Genomic DNA, 9,200 nt, shown 5'->3' with positions numbered 1-9,200 from the left:
GGTCTAAACCAGGTCTAAACCTGTTCAAAACCAGGACTAAACCAGGTCTTAACCAGGACTAAACCAGGTCTAAACCAGGTCTAAACCAGGTCTAAACCAGGTCTAAACCAGGTCTAAACCAGGACTAAACCAGGTCAAAACCAGGTCTAAACCAGGTCTAAACCAGGTCTAAACCAGGTGTAAACCAGGTCTAAACCAGGTCTAAACCAGGACGAAACCAGGTCTAAACCAGGTCTAAACCAGGTCTAAACCAGGTCTGAACCAGTTGTAAACCAGGTCTAAACCAGGTCTAAACCAAGTCTAAACCAGGTCTAAACCCGGTCTAAACCAGGTCTGAACCAGGTGTAAACCAGGTCTAAACCAGGTCTGAACCAAGTCTAAACCAGGTCTAAACCAGGTCTAAACCAAGTCTAAACCAGGTCTAAACCAAGTCTAAACCAGGTCTAAACCAGGTGTAAACCAGGTCTAAACTAGGACTAAACCAGGTCCAAACCAGGTGTAAACCAGGTCTAAACCAGGTCTAAACCAGGTCTAAACCAGGTGTAAACCAGGTCTAAACCAGGACTAAACCAGGTCTAAACCAGGTGTAAACCAGGTCTAAACCAGGACTAAACCAGGTCTAAACCAGGACTGAACCAGGTGTAAACCAGGTCTAAACAAGGTCTAAACCAGGTCTGAACAAGGTGTAAACCAGGTGTAAACCAGGTGTAAACCAGGTCTAAACCAGGATTAAACCAGGACTAAACCAGGACTAAACCAGGTCTAAACCAGGTCTAAACCAGGTCTAAACCAGGTCTGAACCAGGTCTGAACCAGGTCTAAACCTGGACTAAACCAGGTCCAGACCAGGTGTAAACCAGGTGTAAACCAGGTGTGAACCAGGTCTAAACTAGGTCTAAACCAGGTCTGAACCAGGTGTAAACCAGGTGTAAACCAGGTCTAAACCAGGTGTAAACCAGGTGTAAACCAGGTCTAAACCAGGATTAAACCAGGACTAAACCAGGTCTAAACCAGGTCTGAACCAGGTCTGAACAAGGTGTAAACCAGGACTGAACCAGGTCTGAACCAGGTGTAAACCAGGTGTAAACCAGGTGTAAACCAGGTCATAACCAGGTCTAAACCAGGTCAGAACCAGGTCTGACCCAGGTCTAAACCAGGTGTAAACCAGGTCTGAACCAGGTGTAAACCAGATCTAAACCAGGTCTAAACCAGGTCTGAACCAGGTCTAAACCAGGTCTAAACCAGGACTAAACCAGGTCTAAACCAAGTCTAAACCAGGTCTGAACCAGGTCTGAACCAGGTGTAAACCAGGTCTAAACCAGGTCTGAACCGGGTCTGAACCAGGTGTAAACCAGGACTAAACCAGGACTAAAACAGGTCTAAATCAGGACTAAACCAGGACTAAACCAGGACTAAACCAGGACTAAACCAGGACTAAACCAGGTCTAAACTAGGACTAAACTAGGACTAAACTAGGACTAAACCAGGTCTAAACCAGGTGTAAACCAGGTCTAAACCAGGTCTAAACCAGGACGAAACCAGGTCTAAACCAGGTCTAAACCAGGTCTAAACCAGGTCTGAACCAGTTGTAAACCAGGTCTAAACCAGGTCTAAACCAGGACTAAACCAGGTCTAAACCAGGTCTAAACCAAGTCTAAACCAGGTCTAAACCCGGTCTAAACCAGGTCTGAACCAGGTGTAAACCAGGTCTAAACCAGGTCTAAACCAAGTCTAAACCAGGTCTAAACCAGGTCTAAACCAGGTCTGAACCAGGTGTAAACCAGGTGTAAACCAGGTGTGAACCAGGTCTAAACCAGGTGTAAACCAGGTCTAAACCAGGTCTAAACCAGGTCTAAACCAGGTCTGAACCAGTTGTAAACCAGGTCTAAACCAGGTCTAAACCAGGACTAAACCAGGTCTAAACCAGGTCTAAACCAAGTCTAAACCAGGTCTAAACCCGGTCTAAACCAGGTCTGAACCAGGTGTAAACCAGGTCTAAACCAGGTCTAAACCAAGTCTAAACCAGGTCTAAACCAGGTCTAAACCAGGTCTGAACCAAGTCTAAACCAGGTCTAAACGAGGTCTAAACCAGGTCTAAACCAGTTCTGAACCAGGTGTAAACCAGGTGTAAACCATGTGTGAACCAGGTCTAAACCAGGTTTAAACCAGGTCTAAACCAGGATTAAACCAGGACTAAACCAGGTCTAAACCAGGTCTAAACCAGGTCTGAACCAGTTGTAAACCAGGTCTAAACCAGGTCTAAACCAGGACTAAACCAGGTCTAAACCAGGTCTAAACCAAGTCTAAACCAGGTCTAAACCCGGTCTAAACCAGGTCTGAACCAGGTGTAAACCAGGTCTAAACCAGGTCTAAACCAAGTCTAAACCAGGTCTAAACCAGGTCTAAACCAGGTCTAAACCAGGTCTGAACCAGGTGTAAACCAGGTCTAAACCAGGTCTGAACCAAGTCTAAACCAGTTCTGAACCAGGTGTAAACCAGGTGTAAACCAGGTGTGAACCAGGTCTAAACCAGGTGTAAACCAGGTCTAAACCAGGACTAAACCAGTTGTAAACCAGGTCTAAACCAGGTCTAAACCAGGACTAAACCAGGTCTAAACCAGGTCTAAACCAGGACTAAACTAGGACTAAACCAGGACTAAACCAGGACTAAACTAGGACTAAACTAGGACTAAACCAGGACTAAACCAGGACTAAACTAGGACTAAACCAGGACTAAACCAGGTCTAAACCAGGTCTAAACCAGGTCTGAACCAGGTCTGTACCAGGTCTAAACCAGGTTTAAACCAGGACTGAACCAGGTCTGAACCAGGTGTAAACCAGGTCTGAACCAGGTCTAAACCAGGACTAAACTAGGACTAAACCAGGACTAAACTAGGACTAAACTAGGTCTGAACCAGGTCTAAACCAGGTCTGAACCAGGTCTGAACCAGGTGTAAACCAGGACTGAACCAGGTCTGAACCAGGTGTAAACCAGGTCTGAACCAGGTGTAAACCAGGTCTAAACCAGGTCTAAACCAGGTCTGAACCAGGTGTAAACCAGGTCTAAACCAGGACTAAACCAGGACTAAACCAGGACTAAACCAGGTCTAAACCAGGGCTAAACCAGGTCTAAACCAGGTCTAAACCAGGTCTAAACCAGGACTAAACCAGGTCTAAACCAGGTCTAAACCAGGTCTAAACCTGTTCAAAACCAGGACTAAACCAGGTCTTAACCAGGACTAAACCAGGTCTAAACCAGGTCTAAACCAGGTCTAAACCAGGTCTAAACCAGGTCTAAACCAGGACTAAACCAGGTCAAAACCAGGTCTAAACCAGGTCTAAACCAGGTCTAAACCAGGTGTAAACCAGGTCTAAACCAGGTCTAAACCAGGACGAAACCAGGTCTAAACCAGGTCTGAACCAGTTGTAAACCAGGTCTAAACCAGGTCTAAACCAAGTCTAAACCAGGTCTAAACCCGGTCTAAACCAGGTCTGAACCAGGTGTAAACCAGGTCTAAACCAGGTCTAAACCAAGTCTAAACCAGGTCTAAACCAGGTCTAAACCAGGTGTAAACCAGGTTTAAACCAGGTCTGAACCAAGTCTAAACCAGGTCTAAACCAGGTCTAAACCAAGTCTAAACCAGGTCTAAACCAAGTCTAAACCAGGTCTAAACCAGGTGTAAACCAGGTCTAAACTAGGACTAAACCAGGTCCAAACCAGGTGTAAACCAGGTCTAAACCAGGTCTAAACCAGGTCTAAACCAGGTGTAAACCAGGTCTAAACCAGGACTAAACCAGGTCTAAACCAGGTGTAAACCAGGTCTAAACCAGGACTAAACCAGGTCTAAACCAGGACTGAACCAGGTGTAAACCAGGTCTAAACAAGGTCTAAACCAGGTCTGAACAAGGTGTAAACCAGGTGTAAACCAGGTGTAAACCAGGTCTAAACCAGGATTAAACCAGGACTAAACCAGGACTAAACCAGGTCTAAACCAGGTCTAAACCAGGTCTAAACCAGGTCTGAACCAGGTCTGAACCAGGTCTAAACCTGGACTAAACCAGGTCCAGACCAGGTGTAAACCAGGTGTAAACCAGGTGTGAACCAGGTCTAAACTAGGTCTAAACCAGGTCTGAACCAGGTGTAAACCAGGTGTAAACCAGGTCTAAACCAGGTGTAAACCAGGTGTAAACCAGGTGTAAACCAGGTCTAAACCAGGATTAAACCAGGACTAAACCAGGTCTAAACCAGGTCTGAACCAGGTCTGAACCAGGTGTAAACCAGGACTGAACCAGGTCTGAACCAGGTGTAAACCAGGTGTAAACCAGGTGTAAACCAGGTCATAACCAGGTCTAAACCAGGTCAGAACCAGGTCTGACCCAGGTCTAAACCAGGTGTAAACCAGGTCTGAACCAGGTGTAAACCAGATCTAAACCAGGTCTAAACCAGGTCTGAACCAGGTCTAAACCAGGTCTAAACCAGGACTAAACCAGGTCTAAACCAAGTCTAAACCAGGTCTGAACCAGGTCTGAACCAGGTGTAAACCAGGTCTAAACCAGGTCTGAACCGGGTCTGAACCAGGTGTAAACCAGGACTAAACCAGGACTAAAACAGGTCTAAATCAGGACTAAACCAGGACTAAACCAGGACTAAACCAGGACTAAACCAGGTCTAAACTAGGACTAAACTAGGACTAAACTAGGACTAAACCAGGTCTAAACCAGGTGTAAACCAGGTCTAAACCAGGTCTAAACCAGGACGAAACCAGGTCTAAACCAGGTCTAAACCAGGTCTAAACCAGGTCTGAACCAGTTGTAAACCAGGTCTAAACCAGGTCTAAACCAGGACTAAACCAGGTCTAAACCAGGTCTAAACCAAGTCTAAACCAGGTCTAAACCAGGTCTAAACCAGGTCTGAACCAGGTGTAAACCAGGTCTAAACCAGGTCTAAACCAAGTCTAAACCAGGTCTAAACCAGGTCTAAACCAGGTCTGAACCAGGTGTAAACCAGGTGTAAACCAGGTGTGAACCAGGTCTAAACCAGGTTTAAACCAGGTCTAAACCAGGATTAAACCAGGACTAAACCAGGTCTAAACCAGGTCTAAACCAGGTCTGAACCAGTTGTAAACCAGGTCTAAACCAGGTCTAAACCAGGACTAAACCAGGTCTAAACCAGGTCTAAACCAAGTCTAAACCAGGTCTAAACCCGGTCTAAACCAGGTCTAAACCAGGTCTAAACCAAGTCTAAACCAGGTCTAAACCAGGTCTAAACCAGGTCTGAACCAGGTGTAAACCAGGTCTAAACCAGGTCTGAACCAAGTCTAAACCAGTTCTGAACCAGGTGTAAACCAGGTGTAAACCAGGTGTGAACCAGGTCTAAACCAGGTGTAAACCAGGACTAAACCAGGTCTAAACCAGGTCTAAACCAGGACTAAACTAGGACTAAACCAGGACTAAACCAGGACTAAACTAGGACTAAACTAGGACTAAACCAGGACTAAACCAGGACTAAACTAGGACTAAACTAGGACTAAACCAGGACTAAACCAGGACTAAACTAGGACTAAACTAGGACTAAACCAGGACTAAACCAGGACTAAACTAGGACTAAACCAGGACTAAACCAGGTCTAAACCAGGTCTAAACCAGGTCTGAACCAGGTCTGAACCAGGTGTAAACCAGGTCTGAACCAGGTGTAAACCAGGTCTAAACCAGGTCTAAACCAGGTCTGAACCAGGTCTAAACCAGGACTAAACTAGGACTAAACCAGGACTAAACTAGGACTAAACCAGGACTAAACCAGGACTAAACCAGGACTAAACCAGGACTAAACCAGGACTAAACCAGGACTAAACCAGGACTAAACTAGGACTAAACTAGGTCTGAACCAGGTCTAAACCAGGTCTGAACCAGGTCTGAACCAGGTGTAAACCAGGACTGAACCAGGTCTGAACCAGGTGTAAACCAGGTCTGAACCAGGTGTAAACCAGGTCTAAACCAGGTCTAAACCAGGTCTGAACCAGGTGTAAACCAGGTCTGAACCAGGTGTAAACCAGGTCTAAACTAGGTCTAAACCAGGTGTAAACCAGGTCTAAACCAGGACTAAACCAGGACTAAACCAGGACTAAACCAGGTCTAAACCAGGGCTAAACCAGGTCTAAACCAGGTCTAAACCAGGTGTAAACCAGGTCTAAACCAGGACTAAACCAGGACTAAACCAGGACTAAACCTGTTCAAAACCAGGACTAAACCAGGTCTTAACCAGGACTAAACCAGGTCTAAACCAGGTCTAAACCAGGTCTAAACCAGGTCTAAACCAGGTCTAAACCAGGACTAAACCAGGTCAAAACCAGGTCTAAACCAGGTCTAAACCAGGTCTAAACCAGGTGTAAACCAGGTCTAAACCAGGTCTAAACCAGGACGAAACCAGGTCTAAACCAGGTCTAAACCAGGTCTAAACCAGGTCTGAACCAGTTGTAAACCAGGTCTAAACCAGGTCTAAACCAGGACTAAACCAGGTCTAAACCAGGTCTAAACCAAGTCTAAACCAGGTCTAAACCCGGTCTAAACCAGGTCTGAACCAGTTGTAAACCAGGTCTAAACCAGGTCTAAACCAGGACTAAACCAGGTCTAAACCAGGTCTAAACCAAGTCTAAACCAGGTCTAAACCCGGTCTAAACCAGGTCTGAACCAGGTGTAAACCAGGTCTAAACCAGGTCTAAACCAAGTCTAAACCAGGTCTAAACCAGGTCTAAACCAGGTCTGAACCAAGTCTAAACCAGGTCTAAACGAGGTCTAAACCAGGTCTAAACCAGTTCTGAACCAGGTGTAAACCAGGTGTAAACCAGGTGTGAACCAGGTCTAAACCAGGATTAAACCAGGACTAAACCAGGTCTAAACCAGGTCTAAACCAGGTCCGAACCAGTTGTAAACCAGGTCTAAACCAGGTCTAAATCAGGACTAAACCAGGTCTAAACCAGGTCTAAACCAAGTCTAAACCAGGTCTAAACCCGGTCTAAACCAGGTCTGAACCAGGTGTAAACCAGGTCTAAACCAGGTCTAAACCAAGTCTAAACCAGGTCTAAACCAGGTCTAAACCAGGTCTAAACCAGGTCTGAACCAGGTGTAAACCAGGTCTAAACCAGGTCTGAACCAAGTCTAAACCAGTTCTGAACCAGGTCTAAACCAGGTGTAAACCAGGTGTGAACCAGGTCTAAACCAGGTGTAAACGAGGTGTAAACCAGGTGTGAACCAGGTCTAAACCAGGTGTAAACCAGGTCTAAACCAGGACTAAACCAGGTCCAAACCAGGTGTAAACCAGGTCTAAACCAGGTGTGAACCAGGTCTAAACCAGGTTTAAACCAGGTCTAAACCAGGATTAAACCAGGACTAAACCAGGACTAAACCAGGTGTAAACCAGGTGTAAACCAGGTGTAAACCAGGACTAAACCAGGTCTAAACCAGGTCTAAACCCGGTCTAAACCAGGTCTGAACCAGGTGTAAACCAGGTCTAAACCAGGTCAGAACCAAGTCCAAACCAGGTCTAAACGAGGTCTAAACCAGGTCTAAACCAAGTCTAAACCAGGTCTGAACCAGGTGTAAACCAGGTCTAAACCAGGACTAAACCAGGTCTAAACCAGGTGTAAACCAGGTCTAAACCAGGTCTGAACCAGGTGTAAACCAGGTGTAAACCAGGTGTAAACCAGGTCTAAACCAGGTCTAAACCAGGTCTGAACCAGGTGTAAACCAGGTGTAAACCAGGTCTAAACCAGGACTAAACCAGGTCTAAACCAGGTGTAAACCAGGTGTAAACCAGGTCTAAACCAGGACTAAACCAGGTCTAAACCAGGTCTAAACAAGGTGTAAACAAGGTCTGAACCAGGTGTAAACCAGGTCTAAACCAGGTCTAAACCAGGTCTAAACCAGGTCTGAACCAGTTGTAAACCAGGTCTAAACCAGGTGTAAACCAGGTGTAAACCAGGTCTAAACCAGGACTAAACCAGGTCTAAACCAGGTGTAAACCAGGTGTAAACCAGGTCTAAACCAGGACTAAACCAGGTCTAAACCAGGTCTAAACAAGGTCTAAACAAGGTCTGAACCAGGTGTAAACCAGGTCTAAACCAGGTCTAAACCAGGTCTAAACAAGGTCTAAACAAGGTCTGAACCAGGTCTAAACCAGGTCTAAACCAGGTCTAAACCAGGTCTAAACCAGGTCTGAACCAGGTGTAAACCACGTGTAAACCAGGTGTAAACCAGGTCTAAACCAGGTCTAAACCAGGACTAAACCAGGTCTAAACCAGGTCTGAACTAGAACTAAACTAGGACTAAACCAGGACTAAACTAGGACTGGTTAATGCCGCAGTACGTCACGTTTCACCCAAAAACAAGACATATTTTTATTGCACTGAAAAACAAAACCATGCTTGGTTATGTCGGCCGCATCACAGACCTGATTCGGCTGCCTCTGATGCAACAATTATTTCCATGAAACAATTGGACTAAATCTAAGATTCAGACCGATAATAATTATGAATTAAGTGTATTATTGATTAAAATCAGAAATAGTCTCTAGATTGTTTTTGACATTTTGTCTGTTTGGTCATTGTTACATGTTTAAAATCATTGCCTGGTAATGAACATCTAGTGAAGATGTTTTCTCTTGTTTTGATTTAATGAGAAAGAAAAGACTTAGTTTGATGGATTATGAAGAGATGTTCATTTGACTTTAATATTCCAGGTGTTTTAACTTCTATTTCCATGAAATCTTGTGACGACTCAGAGGAGATGAAACGTGTGTCATTTGTTCAACATAACAGAACTGTCCATCATCATCTTCATCATCATGTTCACCGTCTTCATTATCTTCATTATCATCTTCATCACAATCATTATCTTCATCATCTTCATCGTCTTCATTATCTTCATTATCATCTTCATCACAATCATTATCTTCATCATCTTCATCATCTTCATTATCTTCATTATCATCTTCATCACAATCATTATCTTCATCATCTTCATCATCTTCGTCCTCTTTATCCTCTTTATCCTCATCATCATCTGTAGCAGGACATGTTCCAGACACAGCCCTGTCCCACTCCTCTCTCTGTGTGAACAAGAGAGGGGACCAGACACAGCCCTGTCCCACTCCTCTCTCTGTGTGAACAAGAGAGGGGACCAGACACAGCCCTGTCCCACTCCTCTC

The sequence above is a fragment of the Eucyclogobius newberryi genome, unplaced genomic scaffold (assembly GCF_026437365.1).
Source record: "Eucyclogobius newberryi isolate DKJ021-1_F unplaced genomic scaffold, fEucNew1.0.hap1 SCAF_8, whole genome shotgun sequence".
Classification (NCBI taxonomy): Eukaryota; Metazoa; Chordata; class Actinopteri; order Gobiiformes; family Gobiidae; genus Eucyclogobius; species Eucyclogobius newberryi.
The sequence above is the reverse complement of the archived record's forward strand: the minus strand, read 5'-3'. Positions refer to the sequence as shown.